A 14,341-nucleotide genomic window follows, 5' to 3' on the forward strand; every position below is an offset into this window, starting at 1 on the left:
TATTCTTGCTATGGGGCCTAATAAGGAATCATTTGGATCATTCCCTGCCTGTATGTGTTACTTGTCACTGCCTGCCTTTGACATGTCGGTGATAAGTCACTTGCAGGGACCTTCTGTGATCTCCTCAGCAATGAGCTTGGCACCTGTAAGGTGACTATACCATGCACCAGTGAGTAAGGATGGGGCTGCTCCTGTGGAGTGGCAGCTGTCACTGTGAAGGTCCACAGAATGCACACTACTCTGCATGACCTACATCTGCTCTATAGATAGACGAAAGCCGTGACATGTCGTGATATGCTCCATGACTATGAATGGGACCTGAGAAAGTCCCCCTCTTCTGTGGGGAAGAGGCAGGAAAAGAGAAGCAAGGTCACATGAGCAGCGGCGGCGCCCCCTCCCCCTCCGCAGTCCCCGGCACATCATGCTCCTCACACTCCGGCTGCCAGTGCCGAGGATTACCACAGGGAGCAGGTCCTGCTGCTTCCTGCTACATCTCTGCCCCTCCAGCAGCGGCTTCACCCCGGGCTCCCCATCCGCAGCAGGGTATGGAGGGGGTACATCATGCCAAGCCGTGCAGTCTGAGCTTCCGTGGTCACTATGCCATGCACTGACTGCAAAACACGGGCTCCAAGGCTGGCACCAGCGGCAGGTAATTCATGCGTGCTAAGAAGCTAGTCTCAGGATTGTAGAAGACGCAGGGATCATGCAGAAGTGTACACTGATGCCTATGTATGCCCTCAGTGTATAGGGGGCACTGATACCTATGTATGCCCTCAGTATATAGGGGCAATGATACCCATGTATGCCCTCAGTGTATAGGGGGCACTGATACCCATGTATGCCCTCAGTGTATAGGGGGCACTGATACCGATTTATGTCCTCAGTATAGTGCGGGCACTGGTACCTATGTATGCCCTCAGTATATAGGGGGCACTGGTACCTATGTATGCCCTCAGTATATAGGGGGCACTGGTACCTATGTATGCCCTCAGTATATAGGGGGCACTGGCACCTATGTATGCCCTCAGTGTATAGGGGGCACTGATACCTTTGTATATCCTCAGTATAGAGGGGGCACTGATACCAATGTATATCCTCAGTATAGAGGGGGCACTGATACCTATGTATGCCCTCAGTGTATAGGGGGCACTGATACATATGTATATCCTCAGTATAGAGGGGGCACTGATACCAATGTATATCCTCAGTATATAGGGGGCACTGATACCTATGTACATCCTCAGTATAGCGTGGGCACTGATACCTATGTATGCCCTCAGTATATAGGGGCACTGATGCCTATGTATGTGTATATAGGGGGCACTGATACCTATGTACATCCTTAGTATAGAGGGGGCACTGATACCTATGTACATCCTCAGCATATAGGGGGCACTGATACTTATGTATGCCCTCAGTATAGAGGGGGCACTGATACCTATGTACATCCTCAGTATATAGGGGGCACTGATACCTATGTATGTCCTCAGTATAGTGGGGGGCACTGATATCTATGTATATCCTCAGTATAGAGGGGCACTAATACCTATGTATGCCCTCAGTATATAGGGGACACTGATACCTATGTATATCCTCTATAGAGGGAGCACTGATACCTATGTACATACTCAGTATAGAGGGGGCAATGATGCCTATGTATGCCCTCAGTATATAGGGGGCACTGATATCTATGTACATCCTCAGTATAGAGGGGGCACTGATACCTATTTATGTCCTCAGTATAGAGGGGGCACTGATACCTATGTATATCCTCTATAGAGGGGTCACTGATACCTATGTATGCCCTCAGTATAGAGAAGGCATTGATACCTATGTACATCCTTAGTATAGAGGGGGCACTGATACCTATGTGCATCCTCAGTATAGAGGGGGCACTGATACCTATGTATGCCCGCAGTATAGAGGGGGCACTGATACCTATGTACATCCTTAGTATAGAGGGGGCACTGATACCTATGTATGCCCTCAGTATAGAGGGGGCACTGATACCTATGTATGCCCGCAGTATAAAGGGGGCACTGATACCTATGTACATCCTGAGTATAGAGGGGGCACTGATACCTATGTACATTCTTAGTATAGAGGGGGCACTGATACCTATGTATGCCCTCAGTATAGAGGGGGCACTGATACCTATGTATATCCTCAGTATAGAAGGGGGAAATAAGTATATACTCAGTATAGATGGGGCACTGATACCTAAGTATATACTCTGTATAGAGGGGGCACTGATACCTATGTACATCCTCAGTATAGAGGGGGCACTGATACCTATGTATGCCCTCAGTATAGAGGGGGCACTGATACCTATGTATGCCCTCAGTATAGAGGGGGCACTGATACCTATGTATGCCCTCAGTATAGAGGGGGCTCTGATACCTATGTATATCCTCAGTATAGAGTGGGCACTGATACCTATGTATATCCTCAGTATAGAGGGGACACTGATACCTATGTATGCCCTCAGTATAGAGGGGGCTCTGATACCTATGTATATCCTCAGTATAGAGTGGGCACTGATACCTATGTATGTCCTCAGTATAGAATGGGCACTGATACCTATGTATGTCCTCAGTATAGTGGGGACACTGATACCTATGTATGTCCTCAGTATAGTGGGGGGCACTTATACCTATGTATATCCTCAGTATATAGGGAGCACTGATACCTATGAATGTCCTCAGTATAGTGGGGGCACTGATACCTATGTATGTCCTCAGTGTAGAGTGTGCACTGATACCTATGTATCCCCTTGGGATACAGGGGGCACTGATACCTATGTATGTCCTCAGTATAGTGGGGACACTGATACCTATGTATGTCCTCAGTATAGTGGGGGGCACTTATACCTATGTATATCCTCAGTATAGTGGGGGGCACTTATACCTATGTATATCCTCAGTATATAGGGGGCACTGATACCTATGTATGTCCTCAGTATAGTGGGGGGCACTTATACCTATGTATATCCTCAGTATATAGGGGGCACTGATACCTATGAATGTCCTCAGTATAGTGGGGGCACTGATACCTATGTATGTCCTCAGTGTAGAGTGTGCACTGATACCTATGTATCCCCTTGGGATACAGGGGGCTTTGAAACCTATGTATGTCCTCAGTGTATAGTGTGCACTGATACCTATGTATGCCCTCAGGATAGAGGGGGCGCTGATACCTATGTATGTCCTCAATATACCGGGTGCACTGATACCTATGTATCCCCTTGGGATACAGGGGGCTTTGAAACCTATGTATGTCCTCAGTATAGAGTGTGCACTGATACCTATGTATGCCCTCAGGATAGAGGGGGCGCTGATACCTATGTATGTCCTCAATATACCGGGTGCACTGATACCTATGTATATCCTCAGTATACAATGCTATCCCATATATGTGTCAGTATAAGTACAGAGCATAGAACAGTGATGACTAACCTTGGCACTCCAGCTGTGGTAAAACTACAACTCCCAAGATGCCCCCCTTGCTTGGCTGCTCTCAGAACTGTATATAAATAAATGGAGCATGCTGGGAGTCGTAGTTTCACCACAGCTGGAGTGCCAAGGTTAGCCATCACTGGCATAGAGGATGCAGTGATGTATGTTATGAATACAGAGGGATAAGTTCTATCTCATATATATGGCCAAAATAACTATAGGACCAGACTAGGGCAAGGTTAATTATACACTTTATTTACAGATGCCTAAACAGGCAAAGAAACCTATCTTGGCCCAAGTCAAATTAATATATCACTTTTATTCAATATACATTAAAACCTGAATAGATGCATGGAACGCAATGGTACTGACCATTGAAACAGCAAAGTATATAGGATATTAAAAACACAGCCACCAAACCTCTGCTGTTGACATTGGCTTAATGACATAGGAGAAAAAAAAAAGAGGGAAAAAGGGAAAAAACGAGGGAAAAGGGGGGGGGGGGGGCATTCATTATCCCTGCCCCTACTTGTGAAAAGGAAATTTGATTACCCTACCTCGTCTGCACTTAATGGCTACAGTGACAACTAATTGCCTTACTTTCACATCTACTGCATGTGTACTGGTGTACGATTTGTGTCATCAGAACACCCAGGCAAATATAGGTACTACCTATCTCCTGCCTATTAGTGCAGACGTGGATAACACTTTAGATTCTCCTATAATCGCCAGCTACTGTCAGTAATGAAGCTGTAATCCATCCGGACTACTCATGAAACAAACACACATATATATGGCCACTATGAGGTTAGATGATATATGTACTAGTATCTCGGAAAAAAAATTACACCCCTCACATTTTTTGAAAATATTTTATTCTATCTTTTCATGGGACAACACTGAAGATATGACACTTTCATACAATGTAAAGTAGTCAGTGTACAGCTTGTATAACTCAACACACAGCCTTTAATGTCTAAACCTCTGACAACAAAAGCGAGTACAAACCTAAGTGAAAATGGCCAAATTTTGCCAAATTAGTAATTTTCCCTGTCATGTGACTCGTTAGTGTTACAAGGTCTCAGGTGTGAATGGGGAGCAGGTGTATTAAATTTGGTGTTATCGCTCTCTCACTCTCTCATACTGGTGTCACTGGAAGCTCAACATGGCACCTCATGGCAAACTCTCTGAGGATCTGAAAAATAGAATTGTTGCTCTACATAAAGATGGCCCAGGCTATAAGAAGATTGCCAACACCCTGAAACTGAGCTGCAGCACGGTGGCCAATACCATACAGCGGATTAACAAGACTGGTTCCACTCAGAACAGGCTTCGCCATGCTTGACCAAAGAAGTTGAGTGCACGTGCTCAGCCTCATATCCAGAGGTTGCCTTTACAAAATAGACCTATGAGTGCTGCCAGCATTGCTGCAGAGGTTAAAGGGGTGGAGGGGTCAGCCTGTCAGCGTTCAGACGATACACCGCTCACTGCATCAAATTGGTCTGCCGTCTTCCCAGAAGGAAGGCTCTTCTAAAAAGGATGCACAAGAAAGCCCGCAAACAGTTTGCTGAAGACAAGGAGACTAAGGAAATGGTTTACTGGAACCATGTCCAGTGGTTTGATGAGACGAAGATAAACTTATTTGGTTCAGATGGTGCCAAGCGTGTGAGTTGGCAACCAGATGAGGAGTACAAAGACAAGTGTGGCTTGCCTACAGTCAAGCATGGTGGTGGGAGTGTGATGGTTTGGGGCTGCATGAGTGCTGACGGCTGTGGGGAGCTACAGTTCATTGAGGGAACCTGAAGCAGAGCATGATCCCTTCCCTTCGGAAACGGCCACAAGGCAGTATTCCAACATGATAACGAGCCAGAACACACCTCCAAGATGACCACTGCCGTGCTAAAGAAAAAGAGGGTAAAGGTGCTGGACTGGCCAAGCATGTCTCCAGACCTAAACCCTATTGAGCAATTTGTGGTGCTTCCTCAAACGAAAGATGCAGGAGCGCAATGTCTCTAACATCCACCAGCTCCGTGATGTCATGGAGAAGTGTAAGAGGATTCCAGTTTGTCACAGATGTACCAAGACATATGGACGTCCCCGAGGCAGTGAGTGGCAGGAGATCTTTGAGACTGGCAACATGTCTGTGTTGTTTCTAGTACTGGCCACACCCTTAATTTCCAGGTTTTTCATATTGTGGTTTTTTAAATTTCCCTATTTATAGTTGTTTCTCCCACAATGCTGTGTGGTTTATAGCTTCAGTTGGACCTGAGGATAGCTGGTGTTTGGATCTCGGCTGAGTTACTGGTGCTGCCATAACTTCTTGGAAGTTAGGGCTCTTTCACACCTGCGTTATGGTCTTCCGGCATAGAGTTCCGTCGTCGGGGCTCTATGCCGGAAGAATCCTGATCAGGATTATCCTAATGCATTCTGAATGGAGTGAAATCTGTTCAGGATGCATCAGGATGTCTTCAGTTCCGGAACGGAATGTTTTTTGGCCGTAGAAAATAGCGCAGCATGCTGTGCTTTTTGCTCCGGCCAAAAAAACTGAAGACTTGCTGCAAGGCCGGATCCGGAATGAATGCCCATTGAAAGGCATTGATCCGGATCCGGCCTTAAGCTAAACGTCGTTTCGGCGCATTGCCAGATCCGACGTTTAGCTTTTTTAGAGGGGTTACCATGGCTGTCGGGACGCTAAAGTCCCAGCAGCCATAGTAAAGTGTAGCGGGGAGCAGGGGAGCAGCATACTTACCATCCGTGCGGCTCCCGGGGCGCTCCAGAGTGACGTCAGGGCGCCACAGGCGCATGGATAACGTGATCGCATGGCACGTCATCCATGCGCATGGGGCACTCTGACGTCATTCTGGAGCGCCCCGGGAGCCGCACGGATGGTAAGTATACCGCTCCCCGCTCCTACTATGGCAACCAGGACTTTAATAGCATCCTGGGTGCCATAGTAACACTGAAAGCATTTTGAAGACGGATCCGTCTTCAAATGCTTTCAGTACACTTGCGTTTTTCCGGATCCGGCGTGTAATTCCGGCAAATGGAGTACACGCCGGATTCGGACTACGCAAGTGTGAAAGAGGCCTTAAGTGTTACTTTTCCCTTTTGTACTTTATTTTGACTTTTTTGTGGGTTGCATCTTCTTGTTGTTTTGTATTAGGCCTCAGGATGACTCTCGTTCATCCTTCTATCACGACCAGTGAGCCGATCACATACGTGATGCAAAGGGAGGGAACAGGAAGGCCCTGTCCAAGGGAGAGGGAAAAATGGTGACCCCTAACTCACCTTGAGGCTGGCACCTGACTGCCCTGACGTCTCTAGACGGGTTTCTCACCCGTACGCCGATCACGTTCCTAAACCCTGGCTTTCCTTAAGATGAGCCCTACGTAGTGAATAGGGCGGTGGGAACACTAGTCTGCACCACTAACACTAAAGGGAAACACCAGGGAGAGGACAGACAATACTGACAAAACATATAGTCCCAGGTGGGCGACAACAAACAACCAACAGGGATCCGGAGGGTAATGCTCTGGTACGACAACCAGGGATAACAGCAACTCAGCTCCAGTGGGTCAGTATAGAAGTCCAGGCAGGAAGCTCTATATCTGGCAACCAGAGAAGTGTGAGAGGGGAATATAAGGAGGTTGGGAGTGCCAGACAAGAAACAGCTGAGGAGAAGAAGCTACGGATCCCTGAGTGAGACAAAAAGGATTGCAAGGCAAACCCAGAAAGCTACCATTAAGTAACAGCACTATCTTTAGACATAGAGCGCGCAGCCACCCGCTGCGACTTCCTGACCCTGGGTATAATGGAGTCAGACGTGGCTCTTGACACCCTCGTGACACCTTCCTTTTGGAGGAATGGGTTGTCTCATTCCTGTCATTAGTACCAGGGTCCTTTAGGCTTTGATAGGACTTTAGGTATTCCTGTGTATGAACTCACCTTAGTTTGGGGTCTGTTCATACTGGTAGTCAGTCAGGGCTTTGGTTAGGGTTTTCCCTAGGAGGTGTCCATCTTTCTTCCCTAGTTTTCAGGCCTTATTTCCTTTAGGCCTCATGCACACGACTGTTGTGTGCATCCGTGGCCGTTGTGCCGTTTTCCGTTTTTTTTCGCGGACCCATTGACTTTCAATGGGTCCGTGGAAAAATCGGAAAATGCACCGTTTTGCAGCCGAGGCCGTGATCCGTGTATCCTGTCCGTCAAAAAAATATGACCTGTCCTATTTTTTTGACGGACAACGGTTCACGGACCCATTCAAGTCAATGGGTCCGTGAAAGAACACGGATGCACACAAGATTGGCATCCGTGTCCGTGATCCGTGGCCGTAGGTTGCTTTCATACAGACGGATCCGAAGATCCGTCTGCATAAAAGATTTTTTTGATCTAAGTTTTCACTTCGTGAAAACTCATTTCCGACAGTATATTCTAACACAGAAGCGTTCCCATGGTGATGGGGACGCTTCTAGTTAGAATACACTGCAAACTTTGTACAAGACTGCCCCCTGCTGCCTGGCAGCACCCGATCTCTTACAGGGGGATATGATAGCACAATTAACCCCTTCAGGTGCGGCACCTAAAGGGGTTAATTGTACTATCATATTCCCCTGTAAGAGATCAGGGCTGCCAGGCAGCAGGGGGCAGACCCCCCCCCCTCCCCAGTTTGAATATCGTTGGAGGCACAGTGTGCCTCCACCATCGCCCCCCCCTCCCTCCCTCTATTGTATTAAATCGTTGGTGGCACAGTGTGCCAACCACCATCGGCCCCCCTCCCTCCCTCTATTGTATTAAATCGTTGGTGGCACAGTGTGCCAACCATCATCGCCCCTCCCCCCCCCCCCCCTCGATAGCAGTAACATTGGTGGCAGTGTGCGGTCTCAACAGTAGAAGATTCAAACTCACCTGCTTGCTGCTGCGATGTCTGTGAACGGCCGGGAGCTCCTCCTACTGGTAAGTGACAGTTCTTTAGCAATGCGCCGCACAGACCTTTCACTTACCAGTAGGAGGAGCTCCCGGCCGGACACAGACATCGCAGCAGCAAGCAGGTAAGTATGAATCTTCTACTGTTGAGACCGCACACTGCCACCAATGTTACTGCTATAGAGGGAGGGGGGGGGGGGGCGATGGTGGTTGGCACACTGTGCCACCAACGATTTAATACAATAGAGGGAGGGAGGGGGGGGGCGATTGTGGGGGCACACTGTGCCACCAACGATATTCAAACTAGGGAGGGGGGGGGTCTGCCCCCTGCTGCCTGGCAGCCCTGATCTCTTACAGGGGAATATGATAGTACAATTAACGGGTTAATTGTGCTATCATATCCCCCAGTAAGAGATCGGGTGCTGCCAGGCAGCAGGGGGCAGTCTTGTACAAAGTTTGTAGTGTATTCTAACCTGAAGCGTCCCCATCACCATGGGAACGCCTCTGTGTTAGAATATACTGTCGGATCTGAGGTTCACGAAGTAGCTCATATCCGACAGTATATTCTAACATAGAGGCGTTCCCATGGTGATGGGGACGCTTCAAGTTAAAATATACCATCGGATTGGAGAAAACTCCAATCCGATGGTATAAAAGAACTCCAGACTTTACATTGAAAGTCAATGGGGACGGATCCGTTTGAAATGGCACCATATTGTGTCAACATCAAACGGATCCGTCCCCATTGACTTGCATTGTAATTTAGGACGGATCCGTTTGGCTCCGCACGGCCAGGCGGACACCAAAACGACTTTTTTTTCATGTCCGTGGATCCTCCAAAAATCAAGGAAGACCCACGGACGAAAAAACGGTCACGGATCACGGACCCACGGACCCCGTTTTTGCGGACCGTGAAAAAAAACTGTCGTGTGCATGAGGCCTTACCCTTTCGCTCCTATGACCTGCGGGTCCTTGAACTTTAAATCACCGCATCTTTATTACCTTACAATGAAGCTCCAGTAACAGGCAGAGCGGACGGCGGCATAACGTCACTTACTCACGTGACGTGCATGCTCCACCGGCTTCATTCATAAAGTGGGTGGAGCAGACGCGTCACGTGAGTAAGTGACGTTACGCCGCCGCCTACTCTGCCTGTTACTGGAGCTTCATTGTAAGGTAATAAAGATGCAGTGATTTAAAGTAAAAGTTACTGCCGGTTAAGGAATACTTCTGTGATGGGTAGGGTGATCCACAGATCCCCCATAACAGTGTCATCCACAGATTCCCCCCATAACAGCGCCATCCACAGATCCCCCATAACAGTGCCATCCACAGATCCTCCATAACAGTGCCATCCACAATTTGTTTTAATATGGCCTTTGAACATAATTTTTCACGTAAAATTATATAAACCCCTTTCTTTGTCATTTTGGTGTTTTTTCCCGATTATTTGGATGAAATTATCGACAACTAATCAATCATTCAAATAATCGTTAGCTAAAGCCCTACTTCAGTATAGAGGATGCAGTGATATTCCATTTATGTCTTTAGTATAGAGGATGTAGTGATGTTTCATGTTTAGTATAGAGGATGTAGTTTTCATGACTTTCATATGAGTATAGTGGGTCCTATGCACATTTGAGTGTGGTACCCAAAGCATTGGATGCATATACAGCAATTGATATCCCATGACTTTATTGGTTTTGAGTGTGGAAAATCAATGAAAACGAATATTCAGATTTGAACAATAACACCTATAATGTCTTGGTGTGATTGCAGAGAATGCATTTTCCTGGTTATACATGGAGACTATGCAGTGATGGTTTGGGCTATGCATCTGGAGCAGGGGTGGCCAACCCGCGGCTCCTTCATTTGCGGCTCGCAGGGGAGCGGTCCGGCCAGCTCTTACTCTCCTCTCTGCAGCTAGCAAATTAATAATCTGGAGCAGCAGCGCTTCACTTACGTTCTGCCTGTTGCAGACAGTAACAGCTGGCCCAGGTCCCGCCCCCGTCAGCACCGCGGTGGAAGGCTGGAACGAGGCGGAAGAGTGGAGAGGACTCAGAGCGTCGAGAGTGGACACGTGACTCAGTCACTCACTGCAGCTCTGCCTCCTCCTCTGGCAGCAAGATTCCTCAGACTGCAGGCTGGGTCTGTGGGGGTGGCAAGAAGTGGCGCAGCAAGCAAGGAGGACTTGCTTCCAGCTCCAGCAGCAGCCAGAGTAAACAGCAGCCAAAGCTCCATCCATAGTAAATTTTAATGTTGGGCAGCAGGGCAGTGGGCACTCAATCAGAGCAGCAGTGGCACAGAGACTCACTGAGGCCAGCAGCAGCCATTTTTGTCCAATTTACAGCCACTCTGCAGCTTTGGCTCTAATCTGACTGAAATAGCTGCTGCTGGCCTCAGTCTCTCTACCACTGCTGCTCTGCCTTTTTTTTCACAGGTGCCACTGCCCAGCACAGCAAGTGTGTTTGAGCATATGGGCGGTCGTCTGAGCATGGGGTGTCATCTGAGCATGCGGTGTCATCTGAGCATGGGGCGATCATCTGAACATGGGGCGATCATCTGAGCATAGGGCGGTCATCTGAGCATAGGGCGGTCATCTGAGCATGGGGCGGTCATCTGAGCATGGGGCGGTCATCTGAGCATAGAGCGGTCATCTGAGCATAGGGTGGTCATCTGAGCATGGACGGTCATCTGAGCATGGGGCGGTCATCTAAGCATGGGGTGTCATCTGAGCGTGGGGCGGTCATCTGAGCATAGAGCGGTCATCTGAGCATGGGGCGGTCATCTGAGCACGGAGCGGTCATCTGAGCATGGGGCGGTCATCTGAGCATGGGGCGGTCATCTGAGCATAGGGTGGTCATCTGAGCATGGGGCGGTCATCTGAGCATGGGGCGGTCATCTGAGCATGGGGCGGTCATCTGAGCATGGGGTGTCATCTGAGCATGGGGCGGTCATCTGAGAAATACTAAAACACATTATGAAAAACAAAGGTTTCCAGAAGTCTCGCTAAGCTGTCTACATTACAGGTAGGAAAGGTGGTTTAAATACAATTTTAAATGTTTGAAAACTCAATTGCAGTAATACTGTTGTGTGCACGCATATTTGTTAGGAGACGATCGGGATGGGGACCCGATCATTATTATTTCCCTTATAACATGGTTATAAGGGAAAATAATAGCATTCTGAATACAGAATGCATAGTACAATAGGGCTGGAGGGGTTCAAAAAAAATATTTTAACTCACCTTAATCCACTTGTTCGCGCAGCCGGCATCTCTTCTGTCTTCATCTGTGAGGAAAAGGACCTTTGATGATGTCACTACGCTTGTCACATGATCCATCACCATGGTGATGGATCATGTGATGAGCGTAGTAACGTCATCAAAGGTCCTTTTCCTCACAGATTAAGACAGAAGAGATGCCGGCTGCGCGAACAAGTGGATTAAGGTGAGTTACATTTTTTATTTTTTAACCCCTCCAGCCCTATTGTACTATGCATTCTGTATTCAGAATGCTATTATTTTCCCTTATACCCATGTTATAAGGGGAAATAATAATGATCGGGTCCCCATCCCGATCGTCTCCTAGCAACTGTGCGCGAAAATCGCACCGCATCCGCACTTGCTTGCGATTTTAACGCAACCCTATTAATTTCTATGGGGCCTGCGTTATGTGAAAAAAACACAAAGAGGAGCATGCTGCGATTTTCACTCAACGCACAAGTGATGCGTGAAAATCACCGCTCATGTGCACAGCCCCATAGAAATGAATGGGTCCGGATTCAGTGCGGGTGCAATGCGTTCAACTCACGCATTGCACCCGCGTGGAATACTCGCCCGTGTGAAAGGGGCCTTAGGGCTTTGACTATAGAGTATGCAATGATGCCCTATGAAAGCTAGGGCTATGTATGTAGAGTATGTGTTGATATCCTATGCATGTTTGCATGTAGAGTATGTGGTGATATCTTATGTATGTTACAGCTATGCATCTAGAGTATGCGTTGATATCTAATGCATGTTTGCATGTAGAGTATGTGGCGATACCCTATGTATGTTAGGGCTATGTATGTAGAGTATTTGGTGATACCCTAAGCATTCTAGGGCTATGCATGTACTGTATATGGTAATATCCTATGCATATTACGGCTATGTATGTAGAGTATGTGTTGATACCCTATGCGTAGTACGGCTATGCATGCAGAGTAGGTGGTAATACCCTATGCATGGTAAGCCTGTGCATGTATTTGCTGTGAGTTCAGTGACAGTCTTCCAGTATGTAAACCAATGCCATGTCAATAGACTGGGAGAAGATGTGACCTTTGAAGCACAGCATATATTCTGGTAGGGTGCAGATGACCTCCAGCGAGATAAAAAAGGTTATTCTAGAAATAGAAAAGGATATAAAATGATGATTTGTTTAGCGTGATCAGAGGCTTTGCAGTACTCGGCGGCTAAGAGATTTCTCAGCATTTATCTGGCCCAGATGATGTTAAGTGTGCAGGGCATGACCATGTAATAGTCTGGAAACGAGGAGATAATTTAATAGTGGAAATATATAATTAATAGGAACATTTATAAATCAGTGTGAGTGTTTGGACATTTGGTAAACGGCGATTGTAGATAGGGTATTGCGGCAGATTCCAGTCCGGTCACATTAGGGCACATCTGGCTGTGTACTGTCTGCATTTCTATTTGTGTGCATCATGTGGCTAAAAATGTCTTCTCTATTGAAGGAGCAACATATGAACATCCAGATGTTTCTACACCACATGACCCATGGGGATTAGGCAGAGGGTTGTGATAGCAGACGTAGTCCGGCAAGCGCTCGGAGATAAATTGATGTGTATGTGAGTTGCAGCAAGGTGTCAAAGGTTAGACCGTCACATCACATGAGCCATATAGCTGAGGCGTACATTTGATTTAAAAAAAGGAAGCATGCTTTTTACTTTTTATCATTTTACTTTTTATCATTTTTGTACCAACCAAAGCTTCTTTTTTGAAATATTTCCAGATCCATATTTTTTTTTCGACAGAGGAGGCGAGTTTCTTTACTTTTGGCACGCCAAATTGCCCACTGTTCTTATGTGTATCAAAACATACTGTTCCCTGTTTATGCCAGATGGTGTCCAAGGGTTGTCCATCCTGTTATTTTAGGGCTCATGCACACGACCGTATGCCCTCCGAGACATACTGTCCGTGAGCGGGCCATATGTCCCGCAGCGGCATACATCGTGCACACGAGAGCGCACAGCGTCATAGGTTACTATAATGCTGTGCGCATCAGGCCGCCTGCTAGACTATTGTCCCGCACTCATATGATATAATGAGTGCGAGACAATAGCCCTGCGGGCGGCCCGATGCGCACAGCGTCATAGTAACTTATGGCGCTGTGCGCTCCCGCGCGCACGATGTATGCCGCTGAAGGACATATGGCCCGCTCACGGACAGTATGTCTCGGGGGGCATACGGTCGCGTGCATGAGCCCTTATAGATGTAACCTGCAGGATGCTGTTGAAACGAGGAAAAAAACTTAGATCCAGCACCACTGGTCCGTCCTCGTCCACGGGCGGCAGCCGTGAAACATTGTTTACAAGTGCAAAAATCTGCACCAATGTACGGTACAATGCAACTCAGTGGGGTTCGAAATTCATTTTCATTCACCTAGCATTTCTTTGTTATTTTCAAGTCAGTAGCATGCACTATATAATGGTTTATATTATATTTTAATTTATATTTTTTACATAGGACAAAATCCACTGCGAATCTGGAGCAAAATCTCGTTAACCAAAATCTCGTTAACCACTTGTGAGATGCACTTGAACAAAATCTGTGCAAAGATGATCTGAGTATAGAGTACAACCCAAGACAATGGCTATGTATCATGCATTTAGCAACAGTATTGCCATTTCATCGATCCATCATTGTGTTTTTGCATTAGGCCTTATGCAGGAGGTTGCATGGCCCT

General features: G+C 47.3%; 1 protein-coding gene across 1 annotated transcript in view; it reads left to right on the forward strand.

The window, feature by feature from the left end:
* Positions 1-465: 465 nt before the first annotated feature.
* The window catches only part of TRMT9B (tRNA methyltransferase 9B (putative)), a 60,322-nt gene continuing 46,446 nt past the window's right edge, over positions 466-14,341 (forward strand). The window contains exon 1 of the mRNA XM_044295576.1: positions 466-649. The gene's annotated coding sequence lies outside the window, so the exon portion shown is untranslated. The remainder of the gene's footprint in view (positions 650-14,341) is intronic.

The sequence above is a fragment of the Bufo gargarizans genome, chromosome 1 (genome assembly GCF_014858855.1).
Source record: "Bufo gargarizans isolate SCDJY-AF-19 chromosome 1, ASM1485885v1, whole genome shotgun sequence".
Taxonomy (NCBI): domain Eukaryota; kingdom Metazoa; phylum Chordata; class Amphibia; order Anura; family Bufonidae; genus Bufo; species Bufo gargarizans.